Source organism: Calliopsis andreniformis, chromosome 3 (assembly GCF_051401765.1).
Source record: "Calliopsis andreniformis isolate RMS-2024a chromosome 3, iyCalAndr_principal, whole genome shotgun sequence".
In the NCBI taxonomy this organism is placed as follows: Eukaryota; Metazoa; Arthropoda; class Insecta; order Hymenoptera; family Andrenidae; genus Calliopsis; species Calliopsis andreniformis.
Genome location: NC_135064.1, coordinates 12,006,730 through 12,027,327, shown reverse-complemented (window position 1 = coordinate 12,027,327; position 20,598 = coordinate 12,006,730). Strand labels below are relative to the sequence as shown.

Genomic DNA, 20,598 nt, shown 5'->3' with positions numbered 1-20,598 from the left:
AGCAATTCAATAGGACACAGGGAGCCGAAACTTGTGAATCGAATTTGAATCAGGAGCAAACTGATTTGCAAGACAAATATTTCCCGAATAAATCCTGTAATCTTAACCAAACGTGGACGCTCATGCAGAACACGTTACTTCTACACGTTTCGCGCCCTTTTTTCTCGCGCGTTCATTGTTACACTCTGCTTTAGTATGCAGGGAACAAATGAATCCCAAATTGATCGTGAATTGTTTTCAGACATCGTCAGTTTTTTTTGCTGAAGACGGGAAAGTGTCTAGTAAAAATAGACAATGATTTTATGTTATAAATAAATTAACGAACCTTTAAGCAGGTTCTAGAGCTTTATGGTATATTTCAGTTTTGAGCATAGGAAAATAAAAAATTCAAATTTTTTTTATAACATGATTATACTTGATGAACTATTTAAGAAGTAATTTTTAAGTAATTTTTAAAACAATTTAATGTGTTATGAACTTTTCTATAACAAAAAATAGAAGTTTTTAAGCAAACTGTTCCCTGAATCATATCTCTCCTAAAAGTAGTAAACTTGTGAATGGAGATAATAAGAAAAATAATATATAATTTAAGTACGTATAAAAATGTGGTAAATTAGATAGATAATATTAGTCTGACTTTAAAAATTTGTCTATGGTATGCTGCAAGGAATATAGATTTTATAAATATGTATATCTATACTGGCTTCCATTATAATCATATCTGATTCTCTAAAATGTTTATAGCGTGTATAAAACGAGACATATTTTTCTTTATATTTCTTAATGCTTATTGATTTTACATATTTGCCACTAAACCCTGCTTACATTCAATAAAACGAAATAAATTGTTAGAGTATGATACATATGATTTCTCTTCACACTACGAAAGTACAAAATTATACGTGCCTGCAATTTCAAATTTCTTTATTTTACCAAGGAAGTACTGAAAGCAGAAACGAGACCTAATTTAGAAAGGAACGCTTCATACGTTCTCGAACAATGTTTCATTCTCACATCCTTCGCTTCTGCATGATTTAGCGATAGAAATATTTCTCCATTTACGTTTACAACTTCGAAATTCTATTTCAGTTAAAGTCGCTTATCGAAGGATCTATTCTCATTTTACTTCATTTTTTTTTAGTTAGATAGAAGAACACGGAAACCGCCAATGAAATATAAATTCTTTCCAAGTCTCCCAACCGAAAACTTCGCAAATCGACGGATCTCTCGTGTGTATTCATGTACAACAACGCGATCCTTGCGATACAAGACAGAATTCCCAGCGTCCTGTCGTTGGTTCGACGATATAAAAGCTTTTATTTCCGCGCCGCAGGGTGCTCGTTGCGCGAAAAAGACGAAGAAGCGTTTCGCGCTTTAATAGTCTCGCTATCATCGTGATAAATAAAATGATAGATATTCGATCGCGTGTCCGTGAAGCATGATTCGTGTAGGTAGCGACGCGATAAAAATGAAATTCGATCGTCGCACGGAACGATCTGAACAGTGAACATTACCATAAACGTGAAATCGGACCAATATTTGAAAAGTGCCATGTGCCATTATTCTTTATCAACTTACATACTTGCTAACGTTTCCTGAATATTGAAAGTATCTTTCAATAATACTTCGTTTACAAAAATAAGCAAATTTCTTTCTTAATAATTGCACATTATAATAAAAGAGAATTATTTGGTTGCAAAAATTAAATGAAATTTTTGTTAGATTGAAAAGAAAATACGAAGTGTTTCTGAGATTGTTTATGAAGATTAAATATTATATAAAGATAAATAAAACTATTGATTTAAAAATACAGTTATAAGTAGTAAAAATTTCTTTGGAAAATGGATGTGACCATTTGCCACAATAATATGTAATTTGTTAACTTTTTAACGATGGTTATGCTATAGTAAAATAGCTAAAGGACTGCCTGCATTATTTACGTTATGTATGTATAAATGAATATTTATTTTTGTAGATAATTATCGCTGAGAGCATGATAATAGTCTAATAGCATTATAAATATGTAATAAGACCACTTTAAGTTTTGTGTCAAGATATTCTCCAAATGATAAAGTTTTAAAAGTTTAGATATACCTACTTTGCGAATTTGCAATATTTCAGAAAATATTTTCTTTGTGACATTGTACTTAATTTTAATTAATTAATACTACTTTATAAATGAGTTTGCTAAAAATTCTTTCTATAACGATTTGATGTTTATATTACTACTGAAACCTGTATATTTTCTGAAATATTACTATTCTTAGAATTTGTCTGTGTAGTTTTCTACAAGTGAAAACAAAGTTAAGTTTATATATGTATATGTACTTATAAAATAAGTCTTGTTTATGGTCCCCTGTAAAATATACGTAACCCCAAATACGTTGAATACAGGTATCATTTTTAACCTCAATAAATCTTCCTAGCATCCCCTACACAAAACACCCACTTTCTCGCCTTATTCTTAAGTATAGCCATCCAAGAGAATTACAGAAAATTCGATCATATTTTCCTATCCACCCGCATACAAATACTCCTAAAAGAATCATAACGGATCGATATCCTAATCGGATAAAATCAGTGACTCCACGTAAACCGGGGACAAAGACCAGTGGCGGGCTCATAAAAGGCTCGATTTTCCGCGGCGAGTCCTAGGTCAAGCGAAATGTCAACGTTACCTTCGACTTTCATCGACGACGCCATCGCGAGCGGTTGCTAGAGCTCTCTACTCCTCCCTCTACGTAAAATCGACCGACGGTTGTTGCCTGTCTCCTTAATCAAAACTGCCCCTCTCTCGATCGCTGGCCGCACTTTCTCCGTCCCAGAGCGTCAGCAGTCCGCGATCCTACGCCTCCCGGAAGCACGGTGCCTCGCTCTTTTTCATGCGTTTCCTTCTCATCTCGGGACGAATCCGATCGAGGGTCCTGCGTCCTCCGTGCGCCCGTGCGTGCCTCGAGATCAACCCTCGTCGGTCCTCGCGTACGAGGCGATCTCAGTCATCGCACAGCGAGAACAGCGACAGAGGGTTACAGTCGGCACAGCCTCCTCCCGCGTGGAAATGTTCAAAATCGAGACCTCCTATTTTCCTCCCCGTTCTCCGATCAGTCTCCCCTCGCGGGAACGAGCCTCTCGCGTTTACCACCCTACCTATGCGTCTTTCAGCCGGCCAGCCGATTACGCTTCCCCAAAATCGAGAGAGTCAGTCGGGGGACCCCTCCGATCTCCCTCCCCCTCGGGGCCTCGGGGGTGTCGCGGGCCCAAGGGACAAGGAAGGGCGTCCTCGACAGCGTTTCGGTCAGTGGCGCTCGTCCGTCGGCTCTGACGCCGCGCTTTCGTTCTGTTCTCGGGGGCGAGGGCGGCGTCGATCTTACCGGGCTGAGGTCGCGCGTCCTACTAGAGGGAAAATCCGTTCTCCGTCATTTCGAACTCGACCCACCTCCCATGCCGATTCACCACGGTCGGGGGTGGCTCGAAACTGCGCGGACACCCGACTGCCATCCCTCTCCTCGACCACGCGCTCCCACCCCCAACCCCGCAAGGCTTCTTCATTCTTGTCAACCCTCTCTCCTCTCCCTCCTCGCTGTCCCTTTTTTCCCCCCGTCCAAGTAACGCAGAAATTGCTCGCGCGAGGTGGAAAGGTCGCAGGGACGACGCGACGCTTTCGAAGGCTCGCGTTAACTGGTTTTTCGGAGGTGGCTGGAGAGTCTCGCTGCAAGTTCCAGAGGTGTTTTAATTGGGAACCACTCGCGGGAAGTAGGGTTGGGAAAAAGATAGGGCGAACGTTTGTGAGGTTTCGCGATGTTGAAAGTATTTCTAATGTTGATTTGGAATGTACATTATTGGTGGGGATAGACCATTATTGGGCTTGTAATGTTTTTCTTTTTTTTTAGGACTGAATAAGAAGTATAGGTCTTGGTATGTAGCATCTTTTTTTGTTGAGGTGCTTTTCCTTTTCAAGTACGCTACTGTGCATTAGTATTTGGACACTTTCACATTATTGCACTATGCAAAATACACCAAGTAGAATTGTAGGATGTAGTTTTGGATATAAATCTCATCTCAGACGATTATACATGGTTTACAAATACTGATAGGAATAGTATTGGATAGCAGTTAGCATAAAGAAAAAATGTAGGTATTTTATGAATTTCCAATACGTGGATGTGTCTGAATACTCATGCACAGTGGCTACTTGGTTTTGAGAAACGGAGTTGGAAGTTCTAAGAATAGTTAAATCTTCTTGAAAATGTCATCGTTTCTGTAAAAGTTTCCTTCGTGTTATTTTACATTTATTTCAGTAGAGATACGTGAATTTCGTAAAACGTATGTAGGAGGAGACTCAGCTTCAATTGTATAAAATTCCAAAAATTCCTTTTCCCCTCGTAATGTCCATGTTACAGGCGAGACTTTCAGCAAAAAATTTATCTACACGGGGACTTGTAAGGATTATTTGTTTTCTGCTCATCCAGACACGGTTTAACGGAACGGGAGCAGATTGAATCTTCTCCCCCGTTTCCCAAATCGATATCTAATCTACAATGCAAATTAACGAAGCTCAGAATTCCTCGTGTTTCGCTCATTAAACATCAAGGTCAAAGAAGATCTTGCCGCGTAATAATTTCACGAACGTTGCATCTTCTCCTCAATTATCAATATCTTTTTAAAAGGTACAAGGATACTGGAAATTGAAAATTCCTCAAAGAAAAAAAAAGAAGATTATTGGTCACACAATAATGCTCGATTCAAAATGGAGAAAAGAAAAGAAACGCGTGGATTAGAAAAAACGATAGTGAGCGAATAAAAAAGAACGAGGTATAAGTGCATATTAGTGTACGACATCCGGTTTCCCATAGAACAACAGAAATCAAGCAGCAAATAAAGCCGAACTGTGTAGGAAATAAACAACATATTCGACTCCCTTCCCGCAGGACATCTCATTCCTGAGACCACTCAGGTCACCATCGCGATCGTACTTTCCTTTTACCCTGGATGCTACTTTCCACCCTTCCTCATCTTTCTCACTTAAACTTTACCTCGTTCACAGGGTATGGGGGTGCGCGCGCGCATTAAGCGCAGCCCCCGAAACAAAGACCAGAAAAAGGGTTTGAAATGCGCTTGGCGCAATATGCTTGAGGATCGAGGAAATTTAATTATGCGACAATTGTGATGCTTATCTCTATCCTAATATCTATTACAGTGGAGGGATCTGGTAAGTGTGTTGGGTCATTCTCCTGAATTTATGTAGATATTATAATTAGTTAATTGCATCATATGTTTTGAAACTTTATGATCTTGTTTTCGTCTACAAACAGATATACTCTGAGGATGAATTATTGGACATGACGATAGAGGAGGTTACTGAAATTTCATAAGAGGAAATCGATTGATAGAGGTCTCAAGGATATTTAAAGGTCAATTTTGTTCAAGTAGAAGGCTGGTTCTAAAACTTTTTTCTTGGTACTTCTCTATAGCTGTCAAAAACCTCATGTTCTCTCTGTTTATTTTTTCACCATTTTTTAAGTAGGTTCTTCGTCTATCTAATAAAGCACCCACCTTTATAGGTAAAAGGTAGAATTTACATCTTGAAAGCTTGGTCTTCAGTTCTATATTTTCGCATTCAAATTAACAATTAAGCTAACTCTTCTTAGCGCCCTTCAGGTTGAAATGTAAACATATGGAACTTTGGGGAACAACTTAATTATGTTCATTTGAATAATCATAGACATTTGAGTCTACACTTGGAATGCAAGTTACATTCCATTGTATATGCACTGTGATTAATAATAATGTAGTATGAGAAAACAGAACAGAAAAGAAGCCAAGTGTTATACATAGATCTGTTCTGATTACTGTGTGAGTACTTCCACTTGTATAAAGCCACCTACAATTTTTCTTTCTGATTATTATAAGAACTACGTGTGGTGTATACTTTCAAAATATTGAAAAGAAAATTTGAAAGATAGTGAAGCTAAAAGATAACAATTTCACGAAAAGGAATTATAGAATATCTATGGCGTATGGTATGAAGAGATATCCAATGCAAATTATATTATCAATGTGAAGTAAAATATATGATATGGTAGTTATCGACACTTTTATGCATATAAATGCAAATTTTACGTTTCCTTTTGTCGATCACTGTAAACGAACTTTTTCAATCTACACTATTGGAGTTTCGTTTCTAAGTCAATTCAAATATCATTTGATTATACAAACAGTGACCCATTAAAGGGTTAAAAGAACGACAATACACAGAGAAAATAAATTTCATTTTGAAGTCCTTGACACGACTGACTAGTCATTCTAATGGCTGTTCAATTTCTTTCAACCCTCACATGTTTGGACATTTTTCAATCTGTTATAGATGAAGATAGATCGCTCTATAGGAATCATATCGAAACCTTATACTCCGCCGAACGCTGTATTATTAGTATTATATATAGTATATATATTATATATTATATATATAATACATATAACTCGCTTCAATTAGTTCGATATTTAATCCAGACTAAGTATTTGCTTCAATATTCTTCAGTATCAAAGGAAAGAAGACGGTCGATGATTTCAGTTCTCACATCCAAGCACTTTTCGCTCGAAACTTACTTCGTTAAAGTGTAACACAATAACTCAGTTATACTTCGACCGGTCATTGGTTCAAGCTTGGAATAAACTCAAAAATTTTTAATTAAAGTTGGGCACTTCGAGAGTCTCGCGGGGATTAACCATACCTTGAAAATGATTAAAGGAAGATCAGTGAAACTGACGTTTCATTATCCCCTCTCGTGTACATCCTTATTGCTCTCAGAATTTATAGCAAAGAAAAACACTCCAAGTAAATATATCACTAAGATATCAAGACGCCAATAAAAGATATCACTAAAGATATCAAAAACTTTTAACAAATTGGAAACATTTACGATAGAAACTAAAAGAAGCTACAGGATGTGTTTCGCTATGTTTCATCGATCGGCATGCACCAACCCAAAATTTTCGAACACGATAGCATAAGCGTTGCCCGATATGCGAGAACGATCGAGGCACTCTGAATTTCTGTTCCAGAGGGAAAACCTCTGTTTCGTTCGTTTCGCGGGCAGTTAGGTTTTCACAAAACCCTCCATCGACCAAGACTCGTATGCACGTGTTCGCAAATACGAAACGCCGACCGATCCTGTCGAACTAAAGCGCAATAAGCAACACGGTACGATGGTCACATTGAATTCTCGATGGAAATAAAATTGGTAGAACAGGACAGGCATAGCAGAGAAAAACAGAAGGGAGGCCAGGGCGAAGACGGTGGAACGGGAAGGAGAAATCAGCTGAACGATGTAACTATCATCGCGGAAAACTGTCGAAAGCTCGCGAACCAGATACAGCAGGTGAAATCGAGACAAGAGTTTCCTGTTAAAGGAGATCGACCATTAATGTCTCTATCGATCTGCGTTTCCATTGTCGAAAAAGAAGGCCGAGGCGGAGGTACCCTACCATCCCCCAATCGACGCTGCAACGCCTCTTTGCAAAGGAAGCTCGCGAACGGCTCGACCATGTTTCCTATTCGACGAATTTAATGATCCACTTCCCATCTCCTCCTGTGTTGAATTTACGTCGTCGAGTGTCGGCGGGGGCGCGAAAAAATCGACACGATATCCAGGGGGCACGTAGGCGGCCAGCGACACGGTCGGAACAATAAATCCGCGTGGCTCGATTCTCGTGAACTGAGCGCCACGCCAAGGGCTTTGCGCGTTAATCCTCGACAAACTTGCTCGTGTTCGCGATACAGTTTGAAAGTGCGGGGTAATCTGTTGAAAAGGGATCGAAGAATACACTCGGGGAAACGGACAAACCGTGTCCAGTTCGAGGTGGGCTTACTGACGGAGTAATTTGCGGTTCTCTGTTTTGGGAACGCAGCTGGTTCGTTTCAATTCATTTGTTACGTCGAACGGAACAAAAATCACATGTAACGGTGCAAATCCTAGAGTTGATATATGGAAAACCTAACGTTTTGAAACGGAAGGTTTCCAACGAAATAATAGAGGAAGAGGTAGAAATATGAGATAGGGTAGAAATATGAGACAGGGTAGAAATATGAGACCAAGGTTTTGAGTTATACACAATATTGACATTTTTAAAAATTATTGAAAATTATGTATTGCAAAGCATGGCATAGTATTGTAATACTATTGCATGTATTACTATGTATTACTATCCCATGACAGCTACTGTCATTTAGGGTGCGAACACATTACTGTTACGTCACGTGAAATCATGTTACATATTATAGTAAAATAGGTGTAAAATAAGGAAAAACCTTGGCTCACACTATGGATTTGCTATAGTATGTAATGTCAGCCCACGTGACGTGACAATGTTCATACCCTTATTGTTCTTTTTTAAAGTGGAATTTACTTTAACTTATTTTCTGATTTTGAAAGAAGTACAGACAGTAACTTACTCGATAATAATTGCAATTGTAAAGTATCAGTGAGATTTCAAGATATATTGGGTTTTGAAGTGTGATGTAATGACAAAAAGTAAAAAGACCAGTTGTTAGTAATATGAGATACTAATATCTTTTTAAAATGAATCTATAAGAATATTAATATTTTATAACACTACAACAGTATTATTAAATACAGTTCACACTCTAAGGATGAATTATGGATTCATTGCTTGTTACAGCGACTGTGAGCCAATGAGGATTCTGCACGTTTGGATAGCGAATTTATGTATTTGACTGTTTTGAAACTAAATAAATTATAATTGTATTGTACATTTGTTACTTGTATGCTATTAAAACTTATATATAACTAATGATTTATTTGTCTCAAAAAGAATGTTGTCTCATATTACTGCCCGAATTTTTACTTGTAGAATTTCGTCTTAAATTAGGAAACATGTAAAATTCAAATGTTCTATAGATTCGCAATACTTACGGGATACCTAATTAAAATACTTACATATTATTATCAATATTATCTATTTATTAAAAACAACCTACTGTATTAATATTTTTTTCTATCCATTTTTGTACGCAGTTAAAAATTCTATTCTATAGATTTTACTTAGTGTCCAATAAAATATGTATCATTTATAAGCTGAGTCCATTTACTAAATCTCAACGCGCTTGATTATTAAAGTAGTACTACTCAAACACAGTTATTGCCATTTAAAGTAGAACAGAGTGGTGAACAAATAGATACACTTTCAGATACTGCACCTGTACAAAGTATATACTTATTACACAGATTAAAATCACCGAACAGGAAACGTACAACAAACACACGAAAAGCAAAAAATCCTTGCACCAGTTTACGCTCCCAAAGATAGCTGAAAAAGGAACGTCCGCTTCTGGAATCAGCGCAAAGGTAACCACGAGAGAATTGAGAAAAGAATTCCTGTGCCTTCCGTTTCATGCAAATAAATATGCAAAGAAGCGTTGAAGAAACCTACAACCCCGTATCGCGGCTTTAAAAATTTCCTACGTGGATTCGGCGTGTGAACATTTCAAAGGGAGACGCGACAACGCCACGAGGACGTTCTTTCATAGAAGTCCGCCTATTTCCACGACTCTGAGGGCGAAGGCTCGCACGAGGACACAATTATTAGGAATAATAAGCAGCCATCGACGATTCACGGTCGTTTAATAAAGGTACGGACATACAAGAATTGGAAAAAGACGTAACTTTGGCTCAGTCTCAAAGGCTGAATACGACTGATGCCTGTGGCGGACTTCCTTTGGGCTCGTTCACATGAAAATGCGGATTGTTCATTGCGGGACGTGCTCTGCTGGTCAAAAGAGCCGACGACTTTTTTTCTGCTTTCACAAACGTTACGAATCGACCTTGATATCCTCTTTTTATCGATTCTTCCATCAGGGAATATGAAAGAAATCCCATGAATATTAAATACACTCGAGATACCTTGAGCAGGGACGGCATATTCTTTGAAAAATTATTTGAATAAGGAGGAGAGTGAAGACATCGATTCTGTACGATAATCGGTACGAATATTACACTATCAGCTAACGAGGTCGGTGTCGACCGTGTTTGTTGTCCAATGAAGATGTGAAGTTTGTAGTTACTTGCATCGTTACTACACTTCATCGATTGTCGGCTACCTTCATGACCTTAATTGATAATTCCATACAAAGTGGCGCGCTAAGCGCTACCTTATTGAGATACAATCTGTTTATGTGGCACAGTTACACTATGAGGATTACTACGAAGCAAATTTTCAAGATTTCGATCTACATCTGCAACACTTTTATTATCAGGTGATTAAGAGTGTTCTATCATTTTCAAAGTTTAAATAACATCGTTTGTATTTTGATAAAAATTTCGATTCCTATAAAAATAGAATTTATAAATTATCTTGTAATTGAATTAGAGCGATTCGATGTATACGGAAACACTGACGAATAAAATTATTTTAATTAAGAACTACAAGTAATCTTATTTTCATTTCAAAAGTAAAAAAACTTGCGTGGTTACCTAATAATTAACAAAAAAATTAATTGGTTCATCTAAAATTGGAAACTACATTATGAGGGTTATTATAAGTAGAATTTTTAACCATTTGGACTTTCAAACGATATTTCCATTAGTTAATGAAAATAATTAGACCATTTAGAATAAGAAACTTAAAAATCTTCTTTAAGTAATTCAGTTATATTTATCTACAATTGTGACTACTTAAGAATATTTAACACATAGTTGCAAAATTCGGTGCTTTGTAACAAACAACATTTTTCACTAAAATGTTGTCAATTTTAAACTCTCAATATTTGAAGAATGTAATTTAAATCTTTTATTATTCCCAGGAATTATTTCACAGCGATTATTACAGAATATTTCTATACCAATTTTAAATATCATATGAAATTTCGAAGTTGAAAACATTGTTGAACAAACTGTTGTTAAACTTCAATGTATAAATCCTTTACACGTGATGTAATTCATTGAAGTACGTTGTATTGAATAAAATGTAATGTCATTCATAGCATTCAATTGTAAAAGCTGCAGCACATCATAGGATGCGCTCGTTTCCTGTCTCATGAAATAACTCCAAACTTTTATGGAGGCATTATGGCTGACATATACTACTTACTAACCAATCTAAGGATAGATTGAAGCATGAAAACATTGATATTCTTCTTTTACATTACAAATCTATTATCGCTGTTTCCATTTCTCATCTATGTATTACACATGTTATTAATAAACATGTAATTTTTATTTAAACTACAGACATATATGAAAACAATAAATGAATGAATGGTCATCACTTACCGAGTGATGCTTCGTAGCAAATGGTGCGATATGTAGCAGAGACAAATTTCGAACACCAGCTTTGAAACTTCTCCATTCGTTTCTGACCTGTTGCTCTCTTTCACGTCTGAAACAAAAAGTTAACTGGTTAAATATAAACCCATCAGCAGAAATTCTATAAATACAAAATGGTGAACGCAATTACACCCGTGTATCAGTTACTGGAAATCAATCTCATCCTTTTACGTACAATAATATGTATCTATACATACATAGGTATTCTTTATGCAGGTATAAGTAATACAGAAAAGAATTTGTTATTTTTTCGTTCTTCCTGCAGCAACGTATTCTTGTTTAAAAGTTTAAAAGCAAATGCATGCTTTTTCTGTAAAGTTTCACAAGAAAAGAAATCCAGCAAGGAAATCTATCCGAAAGTCCAGACGAAAAAGCATTCTTCGTATTACGTTAACTAAACATCTTAAACAATTTTTCTAACGTCGAAGGATTCTTACAGCAATTTATCACGCTGAGATTGTATGCCATTTATCACTCCTATCGTAAGAGCTTTTCCATTTTAAGAATTGCTGACGAGTTGCATACGCAACAGCTGATGGTGGATTAATTGAAAATGAAATGGTTTTCGATATTGTCACGTGCGCGCTGATGAACTTCGCGAATGATTAATTCCTGTCAAGTAAATTAATAACGGTTCGCAAATTCGAGTGAAATCTAACAAATTACGGTACCATATATTGCCCTGCGTCTCTAGCCTACTCTTTTACGTAGTATTTCATATCGATTGATGAAAAATAAACCATGTCGAAATATCATTATCCTCAATTTCGATAATTACTTTCGATTTGCACTTTATAAGAAAGACTTTACAGAGGAAAGAATACAGGTAGAACACAATTTCATAATACAAAAATTCATCGATGTACTAACTTGAAACAGCGTAATTTTATTTTCAATACAACTTTTTCTGACAAATGTATAAAGGAATTTTTAACAAACAAGTTTAAAAAATTTGCTCTTGAGGAAATTGCTTGTCTGACCGAGACGATATTAATATATTTGCATGTCAAAAATTAAAAACGACATTCAAATTAGTAAACTGTACGTTTCCTAATCATCATAACTAGATTAAATAAAAAGCATTAGAAATTGTACAAGCATTAATTCGTATTAATGTAACATAGTAATTTAATTTAAATTTTAATTACATTGGATTTCTCTTATAATTATTCTACATACGATTTAGAACCGAGTTTGTGTTATAATTATATTCTTAATAAGTGGAGAAATCTTATTACAGAATCAACAAATGTATTTATTTTGTATTTATTACACAGAAGAGAAACGACGGTTATGAATTGTTGTAATAAGATAAAGTAGAAATAAACGCTGAATTAGATGTGAAATCCTTTAAGAAACGAATTTTGAAGATTCTAATTTACAAAAAAATATTCAGAAAAAAGAATATAATGTTTAGAGATTTCACGCCACGTTACTTAACAAAACCATTACTTTTGGTGACTTTTACTGATACGAAGGAATCTGAGATTAAAAATGGAATATTTAAATACGTATTTACACTTTCGAGAAAATTATGTCAGAAGCTTCATCCTTTCGAGGTTTTTTAATCTTCCCACGAGATAAGTACTGAGATGAAAGAGAAAAAGATTTCGATGAAACTGTATTCCTCTCCTTGTTTGGTCTCAGCTGGTCTTTCTCTATGCTTGTCGATGTATTCGAGGCGTGAATCGAAGAAACGCATTAAGAATCGTGCCTACACATACATATACTCTTCCATCCCGTTTTAACGAAACAGAGCATCTGCCACTGATTAAAACCTCCTTTCCTTGGCTTTCGTGTACCCACCACAGACTGAACCTTCACGAACACACTATGTGTCTATATGCGTGGACCTACGTAGGCATTACTGAGATTGGGTAGGAGGAAACGTTTCCTTCCGTTTTCTCCTCCTTCGAAATCCTTTTAAGGGAAATTAACTGTAGTTGGATCTTACATGGACTACCTGTACGGTGAGTCAAATGACGCTCATTAAACTGGTAAAGATAGAAATTGAAAACATCTTTTAACTTCAACAAAAAATGGTGAATCGACAAATATTTCGCTTAATTCGTTCATTTGTTTCTTTCGTTATTTAGAGGTAGAAACACTTTTGTATCAGATACGTAAAGAGAAGCCAACTACAGGGATGAGCACTGATTTTGTGCTTGAAAAACTCCTACAATTCAATCACTAAAGTACCTAAAATGACTTACAGTTGGCTGTCGCTGAAAGAACAGTTTCGTATACCAGTTGAAATAGAGATTTTGAAAAACGTCAAAGAACCGCGAAACAGCTCTATGTTTCCCCAAAATGTTGTTTGCTGTTGATATAGCAAAATTCGCTTAGAACAATTTGATATAGAACAATAATGAGAATTTGCTTCTTCTAACCAGCTTTTTGGAATATTGAATTTACATAGATCACAGATTTATAGGTAGTCGAACGATTAGTTAAAAATTACAAATATTAGAGTCAAAGCATATCTAATTTAAACATTTTATATAAAAATTCAACCCTCAAAATACAGCTTAAATTCTCATATGTACTTCCAATTGAATTAATGTTTCTAAGACAAAGGGCGAAGGGTCTGAAAATCCTTTTTGCCTCCTGCCAAGTTGTAGAGCTTTTAAAGCAATTATACTTTGTTCCCCATCAACGCAAACTATACTGCCCAACTATGGAGAAAAGCAGTGTTTATTATAAATACTTTACTGCTATTTTGCACTGAAACAAGACGTACAATTCAAAATTATCCAAAAATGCAGAAAGCTCAATTTCACATTCTTCTGTAGTTACTGTCTTTCTCCATAGTTGGACAGTATAGCTAAATGTCAATCCAATTCACCAGAGTGCAAGATCCCTACCAATCTTTTGCCTTCTACGGAATGTCCAGCGATTGAGTTTCCTTTTCCATTGGGGATTCATTAAAACGAAATGTAATCAGCCATATCTTCGTCGAATTTGTACCACTGTTTATAGCTCGGTTAGGAAGAAGAAAGGGATTTCAACGTGCCGGGAAACCAGGAAAGAATGGGCGGAATTGCTCAGGGCTAACGCGGGGGCTAGGGTGCTTCTCGGAATTGTTAGTAACTGGGTCGAACCAATTACGTACGTGGCACGTAAACTTATGCTTTTGTGTTACAAGGTGATTCAAAGTGGTAACGAATGACTCCTTCGTTTCGCGGCGGGGAAAAAGAAAAGCCGTGCATCTTGGAAAGGAAACGCGAAAAGGGCGCTGGTAGGACTGTCAGTGAGAACAAATAATAAATCGAAGTTGCTTGTTAAGGCTGCTTCGCGAAAACTCTTTGAGAACGGGAGCTTTAAAACTTACGATCGATGAAACAATTCTGTTATACCAAGGGCCCAAGATCGGGGGGGAGGCAACGGGTAGTGAGACTGGACTTCCTCGGCTATCAGATCCCGCGGAAAGTTTTGTCGTTTTTTTTTTTTTCTTTCGAATCGTTTATCTTCAAGTACTATACCCAACCTAGGCCAAGATAAGACTGTATCTTCCCTACATCTCGTGATGATTAAAGTGGTTTCAGAACATATATTTCGACTTCCTCATTTACGTATATTAAAGTACAGGCAACCCTCGAATAACACGGTGCTTGAGTTACACGAAGATTCAAATAACGTGATTAAACATTATTTAATAACTTTTCCTTGTAAAATGAAAATTTGGGAACGACTATTTTAAATTACATTTGAAGTATCAAATAACACAATCCTTATACTCGTATGAATTTTCTTTCATGACTACTTGTACTTGATGGTAAACTACTTGTAAACTTGATGGTAAATATTGAAAGTTATGTACGACACAAAATATTCAATTTTATTTAACAGAAGGTACCTACGTATAAACGTAGTCCTTCACATTTTATAATTATAACTGAGCTTTATTAATTTTCATCGGTAGCAGCATGCCAGAACATTCGCGATTTCGGATATTTTAAGTGATGTGAAGTATTAATGAAAAATTGGTGGAATATGTACATCCAGCCATAAATTTAGTTTAATATTCATTTCATATTCCCATATATAATAGAAATAAATTTCATTAAAAATTGACAAGAGAGCCTATGACTTAAACTATTATAAAAATTAAAAGGAATGAAATTCTTGCTAAACAATTTACAACAATAACAGCGTTAAGAAGTTGTTAAACATTATCATATAAAAATCCAATTATTCTGTAATGTAACTGTATAAAAATAAATTTTGTTCTACATTTTCGAATCGGCTCTAGTATACTTCTTCTCCGTAATTCATTTTATATGCATTAGAAAATAAAGTTTATCGAGACAATCAGATTAATTTTAGTTTCTTTTTCGTTGCGTCGATCGATCAACAAGCGAGGTCGCAAACCGTCCTCTTTTTCGTCCACAGTATCGTCTCCTTCGGAATTAATGGTTTCAATAGTAAGACTGCACCCTTTCGTATTTTACCACTGATGCATGTGCAACCCTCCTTCTCTCTATGTACGGGTAATGTCGAAACACGAGTTACGAGAGATTCCTGTTCGCAGGCCCGTAAATCAGCCCGTTCGAAGGTGCAATTTACTCGGTTTCCTTTAAACAAAAGGAGCCCCGGAGATACCCGCCAACTTAGCAAAGCGACTTTAATTAACTGGAAGTCGTTGATAACAGAGTCCATCCCGACTCGAACTGATACTTGGTGGAATTAAGGGAAATAGAATGATTTCTAACGATTCGCCAAAACAAGTAGGAAAGATACGGTCCTCATTCGAGGAGAACTTTTTTTCTTGCAAAATTTCTTGTAACTCACCGTCCCCTTTCTGACTAGTTCGTATAAATATTGACTGTTGTGTTACTCACAGTAATTTGAGATCGTTGCAGTGCTCATCTGTGGCAGTGTGCGTGAGGGCAGGAAGGCTGCTCGCCTGGCAGGGTGGTTTGCTTAAATCTGAAAAGTGAAAGAAGAACGGAAGGCTTTAATATTAATTAACTTCTATCAAAAAACAGTCTGCAGGAAACTGAACAAAACGAATACTAAGAATTGTCTTGAAGAAGTTAAACAATTACGCGCAGAAAAACGTGAAGCTATTGTAAAACTTTCGACTTCTATCTTATAGATTGACGGTGACTCCGTAACTAAATATTCTTAAAGATTAACTCTCAACTGAAAATAAGGTCACAATATTGATGCTAACTCAACCTTTTATGTTTGATATGGACAGTATTCACGAAGAGTTTATAGATATTAATAAATTAAAAAATTAATTCGTTTTCATAATAAAATCGCTGTGACGCCATCCTAGCTAAGAGTTAATACCCAAATTTACGAGAACACACAATATAGCAGCAATAACACACTACATTCGTGTAAAATAGAGATAATAAAAAATAATTCCTTGTAATTTACCGCGCAGGCCTTAGCGACGTCGAGTTAAACAATTTCAGTAGTACGCGGAAGAAAAAAATTAATTGCACGTAATAGCATTTACCTATGGTGGAGTCATAATGGTCGCTGTGCCGTCCGTAGGGAGCTGTTTTACTGAAAAGCGAGTTCACCCGTCGCCTTGGGCTTCTAGCCTGGTGGAAAACGTAATATCTTTTATGTTCGATCGTGACGGTTGAATAGACATGAAAATTAAGGAAGCCCCGTGAGGTGAACAAGCAAGGAAAGGGTTCGGAATGGCGGTGGTTTCGCGGCGAGTTCATCTTGGTCTCGATAAAAGATGCACGACCGACAAGACTGAGGGCGCCTCCTTGTTTCGTGCAAGAATAGACACGGACGGTGAATTAACAGAGCCAAACGAACGGTTCTATTTAAAATCGACCGAACTAATCGACCCTTTTCTAGCGTGGCCCAGGCAGATATCCTTCGCCGTGCTGCATTGTATTGTTACGGATATTTTCATTCGCTTAATGCACCTCCTACGTTCGAACGCGATTGCACACGGCAATGGAGCACACGAGAGTCGCGGTTCAATCGTTTCGCGATATTTTTTAATACCGTGCACGATGACTATTCAACCATCTAACGAACGAATGTACATATGTATATGATTACGTTCAGTGAAAGGTGATTTTCATTCCGAGCTGGCTCTGAATTCATGGAACGGTATTCGTGATTTTTGAATCGTGTACAATAATACTACGGAGGAATGTTAAACATTTTTTCATTAAATGGATAAAGTCTGTCACGTATCTTCCAATTTAATATAAGTCGTGTTGCTGTAAAATGTTAGTGAAAATAACAGTTTGCATTATTATTCTTCTGCAACATTGAGAGGGTAAAAGTGTTTTCCCAAATGTGAATTTAAATATTAGTATTAATTATTGTAACTTAGGGATAGTTAAAAACTGATGAACTTTATATGTACATATACAGTGTTCGACAGAAGGATTCTGCACACTAAAATAAGACGAAAATCGAGAGTAACAAAATGCCTTACTTCAGAGTTATGAATTGCTGAGGAAATGCCTTTCGCGCGAAATGTGTCTGACTCAGGACTTATTCTACTAGCAGCATTATATCTGACTCAGAACTTATTCTACTGACTTCGCTGTGTCTGACCTCGCGTGTGCACGTCGGCAGTAGAACGAGTAATAAGTTAGACACATTTCACGCGTATTTTGGACACTTTCTCAACTATTTCAAAATTTCACAATTTCTAAAACGAAGCCTTAAATGCAATTTTGTCATTCTTTATTTATGTATGTACCTTCTATTGTATCATGTAGGATTACCCCTTAAAATTTTTGGCACTCGTTATCGAACACCTTGTATGGAAACCGTTTATTATGAAAATAAGGTAATTCCATTTTTCAAAAAAATTAGTTTTCATATTATTTTGGCTTTATTGAATCGCGAAAGCATAGATACCTCATTAATGACGAAAATGAAGTTTCTCCATTTTCAGAATAAACGCGCATGTGTACTATTGTCCTGTTATATACTGGAATATTACTTTGATCAAATTAATGCTGATTAAAGTAAAGAACTCTTGTATTTCTTTTATCTATGATTCTATACCTACTTTTCGTGAAATCGAAGAAAAGTTAGATACAAACTGCTATACTTTTTTCATTAACACAAATGAGATTTCACTTTGGACGAGAATTGAGAAAGAGAATTGAGAAAGAGAATTGAGAAATAACCGTAGCTTCTTTATCGTTGCTTGTTTCATTCAAGCTTTACCAAATCGACTAAATATAATCTTCCAAAAGGGTAATAAATATTAATACTCTATTAAATGCAGCTTTTCATAGCAAGACTAATGATGCTTCGAATTAAAATGTTGAAAGAAACCTGATCTAACTAACGAGAAACGTTTTAACATACATTTGATGCAAACACAAATAAATATAAAACGTGTGTAATGTAAAACGGTGATTTATTGTTGAAACAATAAATGGAAATTGCTGTTTGATTTAAATTGCCAAAAGAAATTTTTGATTCATTTACTATTCAGTTGTTTATCTGTATTGATGGGTTTATTACAAACGCTATGGTCATTTTGTTTGTTGATTGATATATGAATATTATATAAATAAAAAGAGATTACATCGAATTTCGAGAAATATCATGAATTTTAAAATAAAGCAAAATAAAATTTCAATCAATGAAACTGTTTCCAAAAATTACCACTTCACCATTCTACATTCTATCTTATCTCAAACTGTAAATTAATTAAACTTGATTCTACAATTAAATCCGCTAAAACTTAAAAGCGCTACAATTTCGCTGCCTCCAACGTATCCCCTCGATATGTCTCCACCAGATTCTCTACCAAACGCAAATGCAAATCTACTTCCTCCGACGAGACTTCACCATCGACTCAATTTCCATTTCAAATTCACTTAAAATCCCATTCAAATTCGATAGGAATACTCATTAAGTCTTAATGGCAAACGAAAGCATTACGCATCGCTTACAGAGCTTGTTGAATTCAAGAATCCCATGAATTGACAGAACAAAACGTTAAGAGAACGTTACCAAGCACAATTTTGTTAGGAACTTCAAATTAACGCGCAACTATACAACCCCTTAAGAAAGACTAATTGAAATGTGATCTCTTATTAGACATTGTTATCCATTAACACCGTGCCCTATCTACAGAATTAAGGTGGTTCGAAACTCCAATGGATAACTTAACCATTATTAATGAAAGCCTTACGAAAGTTGTGTCGGTGAAGCTCTGTGTCCTGGTGACTTGAACCTTCGGCGAAAGCAGTTCCTCGGACGCGCTGTTTCTCGGGGGAGAGGCATCCAGTTCATCGAGACATTCATCTTCTACCAGCGAGACCAAACTGTTATACCATTGCGCGCTGCTGGTCCTGGAGGGCTTTGAGGGCTCGTGTAGGCGGTTCAAGTCTTTGCTGAAGCTCAGGCTGCGCCTAATCGGCTGTAGGCCGCGGTTTATCACCGCCGGTAACTCCGCGCTGCCTCTTATCAGCAACCCGAGTTTTCGTCGCAACGAAGGCTTACGTTCCAGTCTCTCACTTGATCCGACGACGTCTTCCTTTGGATCTCCCGGAAGGTTATCGTCACTGATAGAGATCACAGGGGTCTTTCTCGATCGTCCTGGAAGGAGGAAGAATTTTTGACGCTTTTAAAGAGGAAAATAGGAACACAGTTGTGCTCGAATAAAAGCTTACGTTAACCCCGGATAAATGCTCGTGGATGATCGAAAGGTGTCATCTCTTATTCGAGAAATATTTATACTAACTCCTTATAACTTCGTGTAACTTAAGGGGGTATTCTAGTCTAGAAACTTGAAAAAGTCAATTCTCTTTCATCTCATTTTCTGAAAATGTATGCCCTCGAAAATGTTTCTGCCACTGGATATGAAATTACTGAATTTGCATAGAAATATATAAACTTGAAACGCAATTTTCTCGAAACTACGTTTACCCAAATGGTTGCCATGATATCTCAAGTTCTAATTGTTCAATTGGCTCAAAATTTTGAGAGAATCTTTAGCTTTTTAGTATTATTTTTAACATGCCAAAGATAAAGAAAAGCACCAAAAATCGATAATCTAACTTTAATGTAGTGCCAAATTTTTTGATTTCAATATTGCACAATTTTAGTTCCGACTATAGCCATGTTCATTCTAGATAAGCAGAACGGTCGGAATCATGGCAACCATGAAAGCACTTTCAAGAAAAGAGGCTCTACTGAAGCAGCTGTGTCTATTGCAGTTTTCAATATTCTTACATTAAAAAAATTATGTATACTCCTTCAATATGAGCGAAAAATATACGAGAAAATCTGATACACG

General features: G+C 36.4%; 1 protein-coding gene and 1 long non-coding RNA gene across 2 annotated transcripts in view; both read right to left on the bottom strand.

The window, feature by feature from the left end:
* Positions 1–3,359, bottom strand: part of LOC143177706 (pleckstrin homology domain-containing family G member 5) — a 65,347-nt gene extending 61,988 nt beyond the window's left edge. The window contains exon 1 of the mRNA XM_076375825.1: positions 2,679–3,359. The gene's annotated coding sequence lies outside the window, so the exon portion shown is untranslated. The remainder of the gene's footprint in view (positions 1–2,678) is intronic.
* A 7,965-nt stretch (positions 3,360–11,324) lies between these two features.
* LOC143177711 (uncharacterized) lies at positions 11,325–19,651 on the bottom strand. Its single transcript, XR_013001630.1, has 4 exons — positions 19,492–19,651; positions 16,813–16,900; positions 16,184–16,271; positions 11,325–11,394 (listed from the first exon to the last, which is right to left on the bottom strand). It is a non-coding gene; the product is annotated as an uncharacterized LOC143177711 (long non-coding RNA).
* Positions 19,652–20,598: the final 947 nt, after the last annotated feature.